General features: G+C 36.6%; 1 protein-coding gene across 2 annotated transcripts in view; it reads right to left on the bottom strand.

Annotated features, from left to right (window-relative positions):
* ZNF217 (zinc finger protein 217) overlaps nt 1-19,597 on the bottom strand; it is a 39,516-nt gene extending 19,919 nt beyond the window's left edge. The window contains exon 1 of one of the 2 annotated variants that reach the window (XM_081325666.1): nt 19,540-19,597. The gene's annotated coding sequence lies outside the window, so the exon portion shown is untranslated. Of the gene's footprint in view, nt 1-19,236; nt 19,465-19,539 lie in introns of those variants that run through there. The other variant, XM_081325667.1, reaches the window with a different exon arrangement.
* Nucleotides 19,598-19,855: the final 258 nt, after the last annotated feature.

Genomic DNA, 19,855 nt, shown 5'->3' with positions numbered 1-19,855 from the left:
CTTTAAGAAACATTGTCCCAAACAATTTAAAGTGGTTTTTGTAGAAAAATTGGGGACCAGAATGCCATGTGGAAGAATAGAATAAAACAGAGCTTGAAGGGACCTTGGAGGACTTCTAGTCTAGCCCCCTGCTCAAGCAGAACCTATACCGTCTCAGACAGGTGATTGTTTAGTCTCTTCTTAAAAATCTCCAGTGATGGAGCGCCCACGATTTCTGGAGGCAAGCTGTTCCACTGGTTGATTGTCCTCACTGTCAGGAAGTTTCTCCTTAATTCCAGGTTGCTTTTCTCTTTGATCAGTTTCCAGCCATTGTTTCTCATCCTTCCCCCGCTGCTGCTCTGGTGAACATGACCCCCCTCTCCCTTGTGGCAGCCCCTCAGATAATGGAATACTGCTATCCTGTCTCCCCTATTTCTTCTTTTCTTTAGACTAGCCAAACCGAAGTCCCGCAGAAAGACTACACTGATTATGTATTACTTGCTTCTGATCATAATCCTCTTTTGCAACATTACAAATTACAAGATACTACTATAAAAGGAGATGGTTTAACAAGTTGCAATATTTGGGCTATTTTCCAAATGGGAACTACTAGTTATTTCCAAAAGTCCATCTTGAGAAGATAGGTTGATTTACTACAGTAAATTACCAATATCAGCTAAAGTGGCAGAAGAACCAAATTATTCTGCTATCAATATCCTGACCCAGGCTGGTCTACTATAGCCTTCTCAGATCTTGGCATCTTCCCAATTGGTGAACTTCAACTCCGAACAGTCTCAGTTACCTTGATATTGGCTGGGAATTCTGGGAGCTGAAATCCAAGATCTGGAAGATTCCCAAATACATTTTATTCCCCTCCTTTTTTTGCAGCACAAATAACTTCTATAAGTATCTTTCTCATCAACGATAACCAAGATTATTTTATCCTTTATTACTTTTAAAACTATGTGATTCTGACCTTTTCTTCCAAAGGCTTCAAAGTAGGATACATTTATTTAATATTCCCACTGTATGCCATCATTTTGCCTTTAAAGTAACACACTGAAAAAGTTTATGCTAACAGACTGATTTGTTGTTGTTGTTGTTAGTTGCGAAGTCGTGTCCGACCCATCGCGACCCTATGGACAATGCTCCTCCAGGCCTTCCTGTCCTCTACCATCTTCTGGAGTCCATTTAAGCTCACACCTACTGCTTCAGTGACTCCATCCAGCCACCTCATTCTCTGTCGTCCCCTTCTTCTATTGCCCTCAATCTTTCCCAGCATTAGGCTCTTCGCCAGTGAGTCCTTCCTTCTCATTAGGTGGCCAAAGTATTTGAGTTTTAGCTTCAGGATCTGGCCTTCTAAAGAGCAGTCAGGGTTGATCTCCTCTAGGACTGACTGGTTTGATCACCTTGCAGTCCAAGGGACTCGCAGGAGTCTTCTCCAGCACCACAGTTCAAAGGCCTCAATTCTTTCGTGCTCAGCCTTTTTTATGGTCCAACTTTCACTGCCATACATTGCAACTGGGAAGACCATAGCCTTGACTATACACGCTTTTGTTGACAGGGTGATATCTCTGCTTTTTAGTGTTCTGTCTAGATTTGCCATGGCTTTCCTCCCAAGGAGCAAGTGTCTTTTAATTTCTTGGCTACAGTCCCCATCTGCGGTGATCTTGGAGGCCAGGAAAATAAAATCTGTCACTACCTCCATTTCTTCCCCATCTATTTGCCAGGAATTGAGAGGGCCGGATGCCATGATCTTGGTTTTCCTAATGTTAAATTTCAACCCAGGTTTTGCACTCTCCTTCTTCACCCGCAACAAGAGGCTATTTAGTTCCTCTTCACTTTCTGCCATTAGAGTGGTATCATCTGCATATCTTAGGTTGTTGATATTTCTTCCGGCAATCTTAATTCCAACTTTTGATTCATCAAGCCCTGCCTTTCTCATGATGTGCTCTGTGTATAGGTTAAATAGGCAGGGCGACAGTATACAGCCTTGCCGGACTCCTTTCCCAATTTTGAACCAATCAGTGGTTCCGTGTCCAGTTCTCACTGTTGCTTCTTGGCCCACATATAGGTTTCTCAAGAGACAAATAAGATGGTCTGGTACGCCCATCTCTTTAAGAACTTGCCACAGTTTGTTATGATCCACACAATCAAAGGCTTTAGCATAGTCAATGAAGCAGACATAGATGTTTTTCTGGAACTCTCTAGCTTTCTCCATGATCCAGCGTATGTTGGCAATTTGATCTCTAGTTCCTCTGCCTCTTCGAAATCCTGCCTGTACTTCTGGTAGTTCTCGATCCACATACTGCTGGAGTCTAGCTTGTAGGATTTTAAGCATAACTTTACTAGCATGAAAAATGAGTGCAATGGTGCGATAGTTTGAACATTCTTTGGCACTGCCTTTCTTTGGAATTGGAATGTAAACTGATCTTTTCCAATCCTGTGGCCACTGTTGAGTTTTCCAAATTTGCTGGAAAATGGAGTGTAGCACTTTTACTGCGTCGTCTTTTAAGATTTTGAATAGCTCAGCTGGAATACTGTCACCTCCACTAGCTTTGTTGTTGCTCAGCTTTTCTAAGGCCCACTTCACTTCACATTCTAGGATGTCTGGCTCGAGGTCAGTGACCACCTCATCGTGGTTATCAGGGACGTTAAGCTCATTCTTGTATAGTTCTTCTGTGTAATTTTGCCATCTCTTCTTAATCTCTTCTGCCTCTGTTAGGTCCCTGCCATTTTGGTCCTTTATCATGCCCATTTTTGCATTAAACGTTCCCTTCATCTCTCCAATTTTCTTGGAAAGATCTCTGGTCCTCCCTATTCTATTGTTTTCTTCTATTTCTTTGCACTGTTCATTTAAGAAGGCATTCTTATCTCTTCTAGCTATTCTCTGGAATTCTGCATCCAATTGGGCGTATCTTTCTTTTTCTCCCTTGCCTTTCGCTTCCCTCCTTTCCTCAGCTATTTGCAAAGCTTCCTCAGACAGCCATTTTACTTTCTTGCATTTCTTTTTCTTTGGGATGGTTTTGGCTGCTACCTGTTCTACAATGTTGCAAACCTCTGCCCATAGTTCTTCAGGCACTCTATCAGATCTAATTCCTTAAATCTATTTGTCACCTCTACTGTATATTCAACAGGAATATGATTTAATTCATACCTGAGTGGCCTAGTGTTTTTTCCTACTTTCTTCAGTTTAAGCCTAAACTTTGCAACGAGAAGCTCATGGTCTGAGCCACAGTCAGCTCCTGGTCTTGTTTTTATTGACTGTATAGCTTCTCCATCTGTGGCTGCAGAGGATATAGTCAATCTGATTTCTGTGTTGACCGTCTGGTGATGTCCATGTGTAGAGCCGTCTCTTGGGTTGTTGGAAAAGTGTGTTTGTTATGACCATCGTATTCTCTTGACAAAATTCTATCAGCCTGTGCCCTGCTTCATTTTGTACTCCAAGACCAAACTTGCCTGATATTCCGGTTATCTTTTGGCTTCCTACTTTAGCATTCCAATCCCCCATGATAAGGACATCATTTTTTGGTGTTAGTTCTATACGGTGCTGTAGGGCTTCATAGAACAGGTCAATTTCATCCTCTTCAGCACTGGTGGTTGGGGCATAGACTTGGACTACTGTGATATTGAATGGTTTGCCTTGGATTCGAACTGAGATCATTCTGTCATTTTGAGGATTGTATCCCAGTATTGCTTTTCCTACTCTTTTATTGACTATGAAGGCTACTCCATTTCTTCTGAGGGATTCTTGCCCGCAGTAGTATACACCCATTCCTGTCCATTTTAGTTCGCTGATACCTAAGATGTTGATGTTTAGTCTTGTCATCTCTTCTTCGACCACGTCCAGCTTGCCTTGATTCATGGATCTTACATTCCAGGTTCCTATGGAGAAAAAATCTTTACAGCATCGGACTTTTCTTTCACCACCAGACACATCCACAGCTGAGCGTCCTTTCAGCTTTGGCCCAGTCATTTCATTCTTTCTGGCGCTACTAGTACTAGCCCTCTGCTCTTCCCCAGTAGTATATTGGACGACTTCCGACCTGAGGGGCTCATCTTCCAGCGTCATATCGTTTTGCCTTTTGGTACTGGTCCATAGGGTTTTCATGGCAAAGATACTGGAGTGGGTTGCCATTTTCTTCTCCAGTGGATCACGTTTTGTCAGAACTCTTTGCTATGACCTTTCCGTCTTGGGTGGCCCTGCACAGCATAGCTCATAGCTTCATTGAATTATGCAAGCCCCTTCACCACGACAAGGCAGTAATCCATGAAGGGGCAAAGTTAGTTAGTAAACCTTAAAGCTGATTTAAGATAATTTGGTTTCTCTACACCTGATCCTTGGAATACAATATATAGTGCAATTTATTTACATTTTTATTCAATTAGTGCATTGTATGAACCCAGTCTTTTATCATTTGCAAAGCAGTTTATTGTGTACTGCAGTACAATCTCTTAACCAACTATGGTTTATTCAATAACATCATGGTAAAAGCAATTATCGTAAATACAGTACATAAACAGGCCTGATCCTTTGATCACTAGACTGAACAATCAATCTGTATTTATCAACAGCATTGTCTGTTAAACATTAGAAATCTGTTATCATTTGAGGCCTAACATTTTCTTAGCTTTTAGTCCTATGTGTTTTCTCTCTCTCTCTCTCTCTCTTTCTCTCTGTGTTACACAATTAGTTTTTTGTGATAGACAGATCACAATGGGTATTGTCAGGGTTTAAAGTTACTCCTCTGAAATCCAAGATAATCCTACCAAATGTATAAGCACACCACAAATTTTGAGTAGTCTGAAATCCAAAGCTTTTAATTACTACAAAATTAGCAGCCAAAGTACTCCATGTGCATTTCATTCTAATATACAATTTCACTACAGCCCTTTAACAAATATTTTTTTTTCAAATGGAATACTAGTAAACGTCAGGAAGTTTAAGAAGTATGTGTTATGTGGTTTTTAAAAAATCAATATAAAATTAAGCCCCTTGAAATCAAATCACTGCTTTCAAATTTAGCACATACAAACTTAAATCTATTATTATCTCAACCTTAAGACTGAAACATTTTAACAAGGACAGATGACAATTATATTAAAAGGGTATATTTCTAAAGTCCAAAATATAAGTAGTCTTACTGCCTCTCTCACACACACTTCTCACAAATCCTTTAGGAGCAGGAGCTCTAACTTTTTATGTAGAGGTAAAACTTCAGTCTATCCAATCAGAATAGTTGGAAGGTAACTTGGTGGTCCCAGGCAGGAAACCCTATACCATTTCAGACAAATGGCTCTCCAGTCTCTTCTTAAAAACCTTAAGTGAAGAAGCACCCACAACTTCTGGTGGTAAGCTTTATCAGACTCTATTGACAACTGAGACTATGCTGCAATTCAGCGTATTTTTGCATTTTCAGGAATCAACCTTGTGTTTAGAACATTTATATTCTATGATCTGCATGAATTCAGATTTTTAAAATATACATATTTTAGTGCTCAGAGAAATACCGTAAAGATACCAAAGTCTGTCTCAGTCACTGCAGCCATCAATCTCTTCAGAAAATTACACGTCTTTTTAAACATACACTGTCATAATGGCAAAAAGTGTAGGCTTTTTTTTTAGGAAAAAAGATTTTTAAGAAGCTGAATTATATGTCCAATGCTTTTCAGAACTATGGCAGATATCCATGTGTATCACCCTAAAATGACACACTTGCTTGGGTAATTTAACTCCAATATCCAACTTGTAATGGACAATGGAAACAGGGTAGCAGGGAAAAGAACACGGAAAATCTGCCTTTTTTCTGAGTTACATTTTAGACAATATGAAATTGTGCAGCTATGATTTTTTTAATGGCGTGACTTTAAAACTATCATGTTATGTGCTCCTATTTTTTTAAAAAAAACAAAACCTCTAACTGTTCTGATAACAAAAAATACATTCATTCTATGTTAAATAACATTTCAAATAGCTATGACTTGAGAGTTTCTTTTGGTTTTTCAAAATAGTGCTTATGTCAGTAATTCTTCTGTATCCAGTTCCAGCTGTGTTCCTGCATTTTGATAAGCATCAGCCTTAATCGCAGAGATAGGCAATCTGATTCTCTGCAGAAGTTTTGGACTTCAACCCCTATCAGCCTCCACCAACAGATATAATGACAGACAATTGTGGAAGTGATACCGAAAAAAATATATATGCAGGGGAATGGATTGCTTAATCCTGATTAGTAGTTAATTTTCCTTCCTCATCTTATTGACCATTTGCCAATGAACTGTTAGAACTTCATACAAACTACTCCTGCTTTCCCCAAAATCACACAGTTCAGTTCTATTCTAATTTCTACCCCCATTTTGAGGGTAAGGTTTAGGACTTCATCCTGAATGCCACTAAATGCAGTATTATATACCCAGAATTAGGGATAAACTACCCAAGGTTAAAATTGTGTATAGTCTACCTCAGACATGTCAAACACAAGGCCCGGGGGCCGGATGCGGCCCGCGAAGTGGTTTCATGTGGCCCGCGAAGCCATCCTGGAAACAGTGCGGAATGGCCCCCACTGCCTTGGCCCTGGCCCAGAGACCCTCCTTCTGCCAGAGACCCTCAGATCTGTCCCACTCCTGCCCAGGCCCCCATAGGCACCCTTGATGCGAACGATGTAGAGCTGGCCACGCCCACCCAGTAGGCCACACCCACCCTGGCCATACCCACCCGGCCCCTTGAGGCCAACCGCAATGCTGATGCGGCCCTCAATGAAATTGAGTTTGACACCCCTGGTCTACCTCCTCTTTTTAATATTTTAAGGTTGATTCACTGCTGCTGAGTTTTGGAAAGCTAGGAATCACAATCCTAAATGCTTAAATCTTCCAAAAAAATGTCATATGCTATATAAACAAACCTATCAGTTTAGATTTTAGATATACATTCTATTTTTAGGCAAAATGCTTACTAAGCATTGGAGATCACAGAAAAAATGCCAGTATTTCTGGGGGCCAAAATTACACCGATCCTTTTAAATTGTGGGGCTGTGGGTTTCTATTTCAATGGACAAATGGAACATCACATAAATATGGAACTGGCATGAGAACCTAAGTTTAATTCTTCTTTTTTTTAATTAGTGAACAGCCCAAATAAATTTGTGAGCAATCATTTTTTTACATTCTTTACAAACTTATATATGCTAAAGATTCTCTTTTATATAGTTTTCCTTAAATACCTGTTCCCTCTGCTTCATATATTACCAATCTGCTTGTCTTTGGACATTTATGTTTATCCTGCCTAACTTCAAATAAAACCATCATCAGCTATGATAAAAGGCATTTTATACAATACTACTGAAAAATATCAGTCTAATAAGAAAGGCAATAGTAATTTCTGTTTTTGTGTTTCAATGTTCAGGTAAAAGGCAGACCAAAGTACACCATTCTTTTCAGTTTCCTAATTTACCCTAAAGTCAAGTTCCTTTCAAGTTAATTCAATTCCTGATATTTGCAAATAAAACATTGAATCTTTTGCAGTAGTATTTTTATGCTACAATATTGTATATACAGACTTCATCTTAGAAACTATTCACATTAGGCCCTTAAAACTGTTTTTCTTGTATTTCTACGACATATTTTCATCTGCTATCTGTTTGGTAAGATTTTGGAAAAAAGGAAGAAGAAATGGGTATGTGTGGACACAGATTGCCTTACAAAATTCAGTTTTGTCAAACTACATCCCGTTGTATATTGAAGATTGAAAATAATTAATTTATTCTTCACAGTTCTATAAATGAGAATTGTTTTGATACAAAAAGCTACTTTACAAAACATTTTGAAAATACCAAGAGCCTGGCAATTTCAACTACAAAAACATTGGAAAGTTACCTAGTTCACAATTTCATTTAATGTAATCTCATTTCAGAGCTGCTAAGATGTGCAATATTTTAAAAGGAACAGAACTCATTTCTGAACATTACAGCCTTCTGTACAGAACAAGCTGCATTTCCATTGTTTAATTTTGACCTCACATCCCTTTCTAAGTTTTGACCTGGCACTGCAATAACTCAAACTTCCCAACTGAAACTTGAGACACAGAAATACTTGCTTTAACCTGCAAACAATATGAAATGGGGGATGGCGAACCTGTGGCACTCTAGTTATTGCTGGACTACAATTCCCAGAATCCCTCAGCCATGACCATGCTAGTTGGGACTAATATGCATATTCAGCAATATCTATGGGGCGACAGGCAACTGACATAATGCAAGGCCTGCTTAGCTATTCATGGTATCTTTTTAAGCAATGCTGAAGAATCTCCAGAACTCATTCTGGATGCTAATTTGGAAAATCATTCTAAGCATTTTGACTAGATATCCAACCTTCCTCTAAAGATGGAGACAGTGACATTCTCATACAAACTCACTTCTTTGTTCAAAGACAAACATGACATTTCTTCCTTTTGCCCTAGTATTTATTAGCAGCTTTTCATAACAACAACCAACAACACTACTCGTGTTATAGAGAATAATTCCTCAAAAATAACTTTCTTATCTCTTCTAGGAAGGAGGCTTAGAAGTGGATTGGGGGTTTACACAGGAGCCACACACCAGTTCTGTACTGATGTGGCTTTTTGAAGAACCAAAGTGTGAAGAGCGTCTACACCTCATTAATAGCTAATCTTCAGCCCACAGTCCATAAGTATCTTTTACACTTATGTTTTGATTCCAGAATGTACTATGGAACATTTGCAAATGTGCCAATTCTCAGTAGCATGATTTGTTCATCTTATAAAAACACCTATTTTACATTTAACTCCCACTTCCCCCAGAGAAACGGCCAGTGATATCACAGGAATGTGAATCTTTTAAGCTTCCATTTAAAAAAAAAGAAAACAGAAGTAAATACAACATTGATATTGATGTCAATATATTTAATTTCTACTGCATAGATAACATAGATTAGCACACTGTACTGCAGAGTTTAGTTACTAAAACCCAATTCTAACAGCATCTATATATTATTTATAAAAATCTAACCTAAATGTATTATTATAATGCGGTTCCTTGTTTCTGTCTAAATGTGGTTTGCAAACCCACCCATTATGGTTTATGGTATGTGACTAAGCCACTATGGCCTGTTTAGCAAACCATGTTTAAAACATCCAGCTTATCATTTACACATAAAACAGGCCACTCTTTTCCATCAGTTCATTACAAAAGCTGGTACCATGCCACTAAGAAACCATACCAGATTTTCTGTCCATAGCATTCTATTCAAATTTGAGATTCTATCAAATTAGGCACCTCCTAAAAAAGAAATACTTGGAATTTTAGTCCCATTAGATTTCAGTACAGAGTAACACTACCTAAAAATATTTGCAAAAAATATTTAAACACCACTGAAATATTAATTTTCAAGCTATCTGTTTTAGTTGCATTATATTTTCAAATAATTTTGGTAACACATTTACAACAAAATGTTCGATGTAGCCATTAAAGAAACAATTATTTTTTTCCTTTTATAAGACAAATATATAGTATATTCTTTTTTATAATCTGCCAGCGTGTATCTCCATGCCTATATAGTAAAAATATTGTTGTTGTTGTTAGCTGTGAAGTCGTGTCTGACCCATCGCAACCCCATGGACAAGGTTGCTCCAGGCCAGGGGTAGGCAACCTTGGCTCTTTTATGGACTTCAACTCCCAGAATTCCTGAGCCAGCACTGATTCATAAAAGAGCCAAGGTTGCCTGTCCTCTACTATCTTCTGGAGTCCATTTAGGCTCACGCCTACTGCTTCAGTGACTCCATCCAGCCACCTCATTCTCTCTCATCCCCTTCTTCTCTTGCCCTCCATCTTTCCCAGCATTAGGCTCTTCTCCAGTGAGAAATATTAAGTATATATTACTACAAAATACAGTTTAAATGATTATAATGGCCTCTATATATTATCTCCCATTTTATTTGATTTTTGTCCCATCTTTATTACTTTATAAGTAATTGAAGCCAGTGTAAATAACACCCTTTCTCCTATTTTCCCCACAACAACCCTGAGAGGTGGGTTAGGCTGAGAAAATTGGTCTAAAACCACCAAAAAAAACCAGTTGGTTTCTAAGACTATATCAAAGTGGCTCTAGTTGGGTGAATTACTGTTTTTTTTTAGTTGTAATCTACTCTTTCTATAGTGATTATTTTGAATCTATTCAATTTCCATAAATTCATAATGGTACTTCCAGTATGCCATATATCTTTTAAAAGGTTACCATTTAATCAGTCAAAAATATTAAACAAGAATTCCAATGAGCTAATTTTTAAGTCTTAACAACTGTTACTTTCTCAAAGGTTGCACAGCTCATCCTAGCTTCAGAACAATTTGCAGAAAAACTAGTTTTACCACTAACCTACAATATGAATTTATCACTATAAGCACAATGTTTAAAATAACGTGGGCCACATACTACTGAGAAAACTTTACATTTAGTCTGTACCTACACATACCAGCTGTCTCTAAGAAAAGGATAAAAACCATGCACTATAAACTAGAAAAATCTGGACGTAAACCTAAGGAATCAGGTCAGTTTTTTCTCTTTTGCACATATTTTATGCACTTCGTGATTGCATGGACATTCCCACTCACAAGTTTCAGATTAGTAATCATATTATTAAACAGATTTATATTAGCCTAAATTTTAATCACAGTTAATCAATGTTCACTCAATTTACTTCTCTATTGGCAATTTTTAAATACCAAAAGAAGGAAATACCTAAACGCTCAAGAATTCAGCTGGAAATAACCAAACTTCTACTCTTTCACTTTATTCTAGAAGCCATGCCTAGGAGCCAATGTCAAAAATGAGTATAGAACTCTATAATATTTACACCAAGTGATATAAAAAACAGAACCACACATTCATAAGAACTGTCATTCTTGATTAACTCTTTACTTGTACTTTTACTAATTTGATTCTTCTAATAATGTTTCAATCAAGTTCAAATTAGGGTTGATAAACTTTTGCAAAAAATATTTTTAAACAGAAGCTTTCTTTGAATATTCAGAAAATTTCCATTCAGACTTAACTATGAATTGATCACCTTTTGTTCTCAAATTAGATATGTTTAAGTGTTGTAGCTGTATTGTTTTTCTTGGAATGTTTTTTTTTTGTCCCATGGTTTACAATTTCCTCCCTTCCCTACTCTCAAAGGATATATCTTGTCTCTGCCAACGGATGCATCAGACAATGTGTGCTCAAGTTCATGAAAGTTTATAACACAAATATACTGATTTTGTAGAGGTGTCACTTGACTACATATAACATGCCCCAAGAAATGAGTCACATACTGAATACATGACTCATGCATATGAATACAATCACATGCATAATGTCTTCCACCAATATCAAATATAGCATAAGCCCTATTTGCCTAAATGCATAAATTAATTTCTTCCACCGCAAATATTACCTCCATTTCAGTTAATTCAACCCAAACAGTACTATGGACTGTCTTGCCTGATCTATTTTTTTTAATACTCTAACGTGATCCAAAGTAAGTTTGCCACATTCAGAGTTTGGGAAGAGAAGAGGAAATATTTCTTATAGAAAAACCTTCTGACTGCATGGTGAAGTATTGTTATACTGGATGACTGTTGCAAAATTAGCCTGAAATAACTGTTTAGGGATCTGCAACTGAGAAGAAAATGCCCAAATCTCACTAAATCTGAGCTACTGATATTCCTGGATATTACTGCTTTTCCTTTCCACACCTTTCACATCCATCAGTCACTTGCAAAATAGCTGCTACTGAATAGTTGGAATATATTTATGGGTCCAACAAACATTCAAAAGAAATCTAAAATTACAATAAAATGTATCCCAAAGTTGGGAGAACATAAACATTGAAAGTTCTTTATGGTGGAAGGTTTATTAGTTCTATCAAAATATCAAAATGCTCTTTAAGTAGCAGTGCAAGTTCCAGAGTACACCAAGTGATCCTGTCCAGAAGCAGAAGCAACCTCCTTTTAACCTTTTGTATTTGCCTTTTTTAGGATATATAGATTAGCTTTCCAATGTTTGCCACAGAACAGGATAAAGCAAGGATTAGACACTTCTGCATTTACATAAAATGCACTGTCTGTGAAGACACAGAAGACACATTGTTAATCTATTTCAATAGAAAAGATAAGAAATTTTAGTAGCCTGATTAGAAGAATACCCATTTAAATTTGTCTCAAGTTTATCACTTGGAAATACTGATATACAAAATGGAAAGAGGAAAAGAAGTAACAGAATGAAGGCAGATCTCAATTTTGAATACTTTGATTATAAGACACTATTTTTAATGTAATCATGCAATGATGAAATGATATTCTAAATAATGTGATATTCCTATAATACTCTTAAGAGTACTCTATCATATAAGCAGCACATTGACTTTCTTGTACACTTTTATAACCAAGATTTCTGAGTCACATGTCCAACTGCATTGTTACCTTCTAGGAGGAGGCTCTGTGGTATCTGAAGCAGAACATTCAGTCAAGTTTCTTTCCATACAGTATTAACCTTGTGAACTCTAAAGCTTCCTCCTCCCATTATGTATTCAAGATGGACAGTGATTAATATTTATATTACTTATATGTAAGGATATAGGTCTATACAAGTGTTGCAGATAGTATGTTTAAATGTGTGCTATGTGTACACTTTGAGAACTAAATTTCATTTTTAATGTGTGCCATTATGCCCACAGTAAAAAATGACAATAAAGGTTATCTATCTATTCCCACTTTAAAGAAAAACTAGGTAATTTTGAATTCAAGTTCTTCTGAAACTTGAATGGTAAAGCAACTTAATGTATAATCTAATTTAAAGATCTTCCATTTGGGCTGCAACTAAAATAAAGTTTAAGTACTTAAAAAGGATTTGTTTTAATATACTCAAAAGTCTATTTTCTTTTTGTAAATTATACTACACAGATCTTAGTATCCTGAAGATAGTATCCAGAAGCTAGCAATTTCAATCACTTTCTATAGTTCACGTGAGACAGACACACACACAAACACACGAAGTTGGGTATATAAATTAAAAATAAATGCAGCTGGGCCAAACTATAAAAGATAAGCAATACGACACTATTGAACAGCCTATATACATGTACAGATGGATGAAAGTCCTGGGACTATATTATTCCAAACTTGAAATAGCATATCCTAAGTGTCAATGTTAACCCAGATCAAAGCCTGTGAAAAACAAGCTCATCAGGTAAAAGGTTTTGGATTTTAGATTAGAATTTCCCTAAGGAGTATATTTATTTGCACGATACATCCCCCAAATTCAATTATCAATTCATTCATTCAAATATATCATGCAGTTCTCTTTCTGATTTAAATTAGGCCTGGCAGACAACAAAACAGGTTTACTAAAAGGCAAAAGGGGTAATTGTTGCTGGAATATATAGGATATCAAATTCAGGAAATGTGTCACCTGCTTTATGTGTTTTCAAAGTTGCCTGAATATATTAGCTGCAGTTTTTAAACTTAGTAAATCTTTTATTTAAAAAAACCTCAGTTTGAGTTAAGAGTTCCAAGAAATTTTCACCCATTATTTAAATACTAAAATTATGGCTAAAATTTCATGCAAACTACATGAAGCAACCTTCAGTTCACTCAAGCATAGAACAGAGCAATAGTATACATTTTTTACCAAATAATCTATTTTAATTAAATTTTCTTTTTTTCTCTACCTGCAGAATACTTGTATGCCCCATCTGAATATCAAATATTTTCTTTTAAATCATGTAATTACAGTCATTTGGGCTTAAGTAGTATATAAAGTATACTTCATTAAACAATCAAAAACACGATATTTTCAATTATACTTTAAAACAAGGTTAAAAGGCAATTTCCTGTGTTTTCCTTCATTTTTACAGCTGTTGTACATCCAAATATATTTAACCAGTTCTCCCCAGATAGAGTTCTCTAGAGGTATGGACTTCATCTCCCCTAATCTGTAAGATTAAAACTGCATTTGAGGATCACGTGAAAATATATTGCAACCACTTCTGTTCCAAACCTTTTCTAGCTTCTTTCATGACACCTAAATAACATATTCAACAAAAAAACAAAGTCATAAAAGGACTCATTTGCATTTGAAAGTCCATAGTTGTAGCATAACATAACAATTGATGAGTCCTACATATCTAGGCTTAGGGAGAAGCAATAAAGTAGTTGTTGGCTGTTATGCAACTCCTCTCCCAGATTATGTGTATAAATGATAATCTCAGGAACAAAATTCCATTTTTTAAAATGATGCCAATCCTATGCTGATTTTTTTAGTGTTGCTTTTTATACCTACTCCTTCTATTCACAAATAACTAGAACAATGTATTTAAACTCAAACAAGAAAATGCATTCTTTAATTATACTATATGGTGTGGTAGATAAAGTTTCAGTGTGGCACAAGAGACCCAAGTTATATTCCAACCTCAACTACGTAAGATCATTGCTTGATTTGGGGTTAGGCACTCTTTTTCAGCTGAGTCCACTTCACAGCACTATTGTGAGGAATGTTATGTACACCATTTTGTGCTCCTGAACAAAAAAAAGGCTATTCATCTCTCAAATAAATAAAATAATTATTCCAAACTCTCAACATATTCAGTGGTGTAAAGAAGAGTGCTGCATTACAGTAGTAGGCTTTGATTACAAATTGCATTGTTTTTCATACATTTTTTTCTTACTTTGAATGTTGACAATTAAAAAATGTTGTGACTAGTCCAATAGGCTAAACAATTATTTGGGTTAAAAGGAGGAGGAAGAGGAGATGGTTTATCTAATACATTGAAACTGCTTCTTAAGGAGTGGAACAACACTACAAGAATATATATTTAAGTCCATAATGGAAAATAATTCCACTTACACTCTACCTCAACCCAAACAGAATATTCTTCTGGCTTCATTTTATGATGCTAACTTAAAACTATTACGGTAATATGGTTGATGTGAATCCTTCACCAGCTGAACAACTAAATGTTTCTTTTCTTGGAACTCTTAATTTTTGGACAAAATGAGATCCTTTAACTTTACTGAAAACAAAGGATAAAGCATGAATTCTGCCAACTGCTTATCAACTGTAATACTAACTTGGAGGACAACCACATGTGGCTTTATATTACAAAGAAGATAAAAACAGAAGTGTTGCTAGCTCACTAACTTTGAACAAGAAAACCTCAATTTACAATAAACCACTTTTTCACACAGCACTTACACATCCCATTTTTAAAATCCAAAATTTCTATAAGCATATAGTAATAAAAATAAAGCAACATGCTTTACTTTCCCAAATTCAAATCAGCATTCACAAACCTCAAACATTGCCCACCCTCCCCCTCCCCCACAAAAAATATTATTTTATTCCTGATTTTCAATTGCTGCAGGCTTGCACAAGATTCAAGTGTCATTAAAAATGCTAAAAAGTATTCATTATGAATAATTATCTTTGGTGCCAAAGGCGTAGCAAATGTAATTATGTGAAGCAGAAAACAGGAAGGGACCAACTGTATTGGACTCCTGATGTTCTAATCAGGCAAAAAGAGAATAAAGGAAGGTCTGAAGCCCATAATGACAGCCCTGCTGTGGGAAAAACTGTGCTATTTTCTACATTTAAATAAAAGCTCAAACTGCAAAGGATGACATGAGATAAATAACTGGTCATCCAACAGCTTCAGTTATTTAATCTTCCTGAATCTCTGTGGAAGCAAGTAAATTCAAAGGTCAAGCTTCTTTTTCAAACTTGCCTGAAGATAGTAAAGCTAGTCATTTTCAACTATAGGTTGAAAAGGGAGAGGAGAGAGAAGAAGCCATTCCGTCCTACAAGAATTAGCAATATGGGTTTTGATTTTGTGGCATGCATTATATTCTTCTATGTTTGTAAGTATACAAAAGCAGGTTCCTTTCTTCTTCCAGATTTTTTTTAAATGAAGTCATGTTATTATGTCTTCAACCAATAAAGCTTACTGACTTTGACTGTTTTACATAGTTATCATAATATTGAAAGCCAAATAAGGTCTGCAATCCTTTTTTATTCTTTCCCCTCTCCCCTTGGGCGGGAAATTAATAACTTGAATTTTCACTGTTCCCAAACATACTATTTCAGAGTATGCCATACTAAAAGCTAAAGCATTTACTTTCAAGTAACATTATTAGGATAAAAAAGTATGCTTCTCACTTTGATCTTATACTTGTAAGAAATGAATGCATGAATCCTGAAACAATGCCATTCTACAGATGGATGCAGGATCTAACAACAACCTTTAGTAATGCACAAAATTGTTTGGAAAAGTTTGATAAAGAACCCAAGATGAAATAAACCAGTGTAAGAGAAGTAATGAAGTATACCTCCTTTTTCAAGCTCATATATCCCCACCCCCCTGCTTTTCCATTCGTCACCAAAACAAAGGAGATATTTCAACCCATCCATAGCTCTCCATCTGGAATCTAATGCAATTTCCATTAAAGAAGCTGGTAACCATGTCCTTAAAATCCCCATGAATACTAGCCTTTCTTTGCAATTTCACCTTTAGATCACAACTTTGTAAATAATATTTAATTAAAATAGACCCCCCCAGAGATAACACTTCATCCACTGTAACATGATTAGCATAAAGAATTAACTGTTTAAAAGAGGTGCATATATCCACAAAACATTACAGTCTCCAGCATTTATGGACTGTTAGAAAATTGTTTACACCACCCTTCGAAGGAACTCTTATTGTATGTATACTATAGGCTGAATTTAGGGGATGGGGTGGGCATATTGAATGTCTTTAATTCCTTTAAAATGACATGATTTTTTTAAAAAAAAGGAACCCAAGAATATTTTTTCAAAGGGACTATTCTATATCACAGTTGAGCTCCAAGAGAATTTTCAAAGAAAATATACCCAAAATAAGATTTGTTTCTAAGCAAGAATCATCAGCTGCCATTAAAGCCACACCTTAAAAAGTTCCTGCCATACACAGCAGCCAAGCAAGTATAAACTAGTGGTGGCTTTTTTCAGCTAAAATAGCAGTAAACTTTAGTTAGAAAGATTTTATATCTGAACATGATTTTTTTTTTAAATAAAAAGATGAAATGCCTGCCATCAAATTTTTAAAAGGCCTTAAATACAAGTGTTTTGTTTTGCCTTTTTTTAAAAACATAAGTGGAGTCTAACAACCTTTCACAGGAATATAAATATTTAACATTTAAACCTGACAACACAACACTAAAAGATAAAATGCCTTCCTGCTAAGCGCAATAGTGCCTCAGAACTGGAAGGCAGCTGTTGTTCCCTCGGCCTTCTCTTTTGTTGCACCTAATCTCATGTCAAGTCATTCAACCAGTTCCAAAGCGATGAAGACATAATTGAATCAACCTCATACAAAAAAAACTGTTCTTAAATAGCAATATGGAGACATTAATTATTCTATACAAACCAACAACAGTATTTTCCTTCTTCCATCTCCCACCAAAACACACACAGACAAAACCCCTTGTATAAATACATGCATGTACAGACAATGAAAGTGAAAACAACTCTCAGATTTGGCAAAGACACTAAATAGTCAGCTCAATCAAAAGGCTATAGGAATAGCTCCTTAACAGCAGCTTTTGTAATGCATTAACATAACTCGAAATAAAGCTTCAGGAGCCCAATCCAATTTCAAGAAAACCAGGATAATTCTCACTTCCCATTCACAAGCAGATAAGTATTACTAGTAATTAATAAGAGTCATATTGAATTATCTGGAGTTGAGTGAAGTTCACATTTAAGAAGTTACTTATGACCCATTACAAGCTGGCAATATCAACTGCAGATCTTCAATACTGACTCATCAATTCACATAAAAATAGAAGAGGGAAATCAAACTCCACCCACTCTCTCCCCCACCTTCAAAGAAAGCAGTTTAACCTACTTATCTGAGCCATTTCTTCTTGTCCAAGAGAACATCTAATTATGAACAATCCTCCCCTATTTGAAATGGGTTTTGAAACCTCCAAAGACCCCTGAAGTCTGTGTAACAGAATTTAGGCAAAAATATTTTCAAGCTCTTGTAAGCAGGATGCTCAAGGTACCTTTGCAGATACACAAATCAAGCTCTCACCTGCCAACAACATAAACAGTGGTCAGCAAGTTAATGGTTGATATGTAGTTGACTGGAAGGGCTTTTATTTCCGTAGCCTCCCTTGATTGTATCAAGTCAGCTTTTCAAGGCCTAATACTGTGAAGAATGATATGAGTCCTCCTTCCCCCCCTTCACATTTTCGAAAGTGAGTTATTTCCTTCTGCTCCTTCACATTATAGGAACTTCCCTTTTCACATTCTTCTGTAAAAAGAATCACTTTGTCTACACAGGCTTAAGTTCCTATTTTTTGCTTTTCACTCTGTACTATATTCCTCCTACTCAAACAACACCTTCCCTATTAGAAATGTAGATTTTAAAGATTTCAAGGTCAATTCAGAAAGGGCATTTTTAAAGAGATAGAAAACTAATTTCCTTCTTTCTTCCCCTCCCCCCCACTCCTTTTGGCAACAGAGCTTCTACAGAAGAAAAACCCAAATTATCTGCAAATTTAGATGCAAACAAGCTAAACTGGCAATTTTCCTAGCTCTTACTTCAAAAACTCTTAAACTTCAATAGAGATAATATACTCACAAGGGAATTCACATGGGGGGGGGTTTGTTGGAGAGCAGGGGCTTATGGGATTGCATATCGAAAGGCTGCTTTTGGCGACCAATTTCTGCAACTCAAACAAAAAAAGCGCACCCCAAGTGAAGACGCAATCAGTTAAGAAATTAATGCAATCCTCCCTGTAGGGAAAGGTATCAACATATGGAAGTGAAATCACTCCGTCAGGCTTTGTGAATTGTTATTTTCCTCCTCTCCCAGCAGAGCTATTGTTATAGAAGCCAACTAGTTTTATTTTATTTTTGAAAGCGTAAAGAAGGGAGGAAGACTTTAACAATGATCTCTTATGATCTTCAATAACAAAATACACCTCGGAAGCAGATTCAATTCCGCCCATGAAGCCCTGAAAACGAAACTGACAAAAACGGATCAATAAACTTCTCATTAGCAAATCTGCCCCCCTCCAACCTCTCCTCCCCCCCCCATCTTTGCCAAACACATTACAAATCTTGCTTCCAGGAACATCCCTGAGTCACAAAGAGGTCCTCCCTTTCCCTTCTTCCCTCCCCTCCCCCATTCGAGGTTAAACATATTGAATATTGAAAACAAAATACCTATATAGAAATGTAATGGAAGTTTCACCAACGTCGATTGGGAGAGAGTAGAGAAGGGGGGGAGAGAGAATTGAGAGGCAGAAGTAAGCGAGGCAAAATTAATATTTTTTAAAAAAAAAATAATATCACGAAACGCTAAGAAGTTTAGAGGAAGCAGAGGAGCTCAATGTTTGTCTTCCCCATCTATCTTTCTGCCTCCCTCCCTCGCCTTACAGGAAGGTGGAAAGAAAAAAAAAAAGAAATGCAGGGTCATAAGGAGAGCTTTTATAAAGGGTAATATTTTACAATGTGAAGTGCCTTTACCTTTACGATTCTCCGCTGCCAAGTGGTGGAAGAGAAAACTGACACAACAGGAGTTGCTGCGTTTGAATGAGAAAGAGAGGAAGGAGGGATTCGGAGGGAGGGAGGGATTCGGAGGGAAAGAGGGAGGCGGCTATTGGGAGTTTTTGAGCCTGGTTCGTGAGACACGCAAACACACACGCACACACAAACAGGATACACACCTGATCCTTTTGGTTTCATTCTCCAGATGCCATGGGGAGGACGAGGAAGAGGGGCTTAAGAGGAAAAAAAGGAAGGCATTACCCAAGACAATGCAGAGAATTTGAGCTGCTCTACT

This window comes from Vipera berus, assembly GCF_964194415.1.
Source record: "Vipera berus genome assembly, chromosome: 3".
NCBI classification, from domain to species: Eukaryota; Metazoa; Chordata; class Lepidosauria; order Squamata; family Viperidae; genus Vipera; species Vipera berus.
This window is presented reverse-complemented; position numbering and strand designations above follow the sequence as displayed.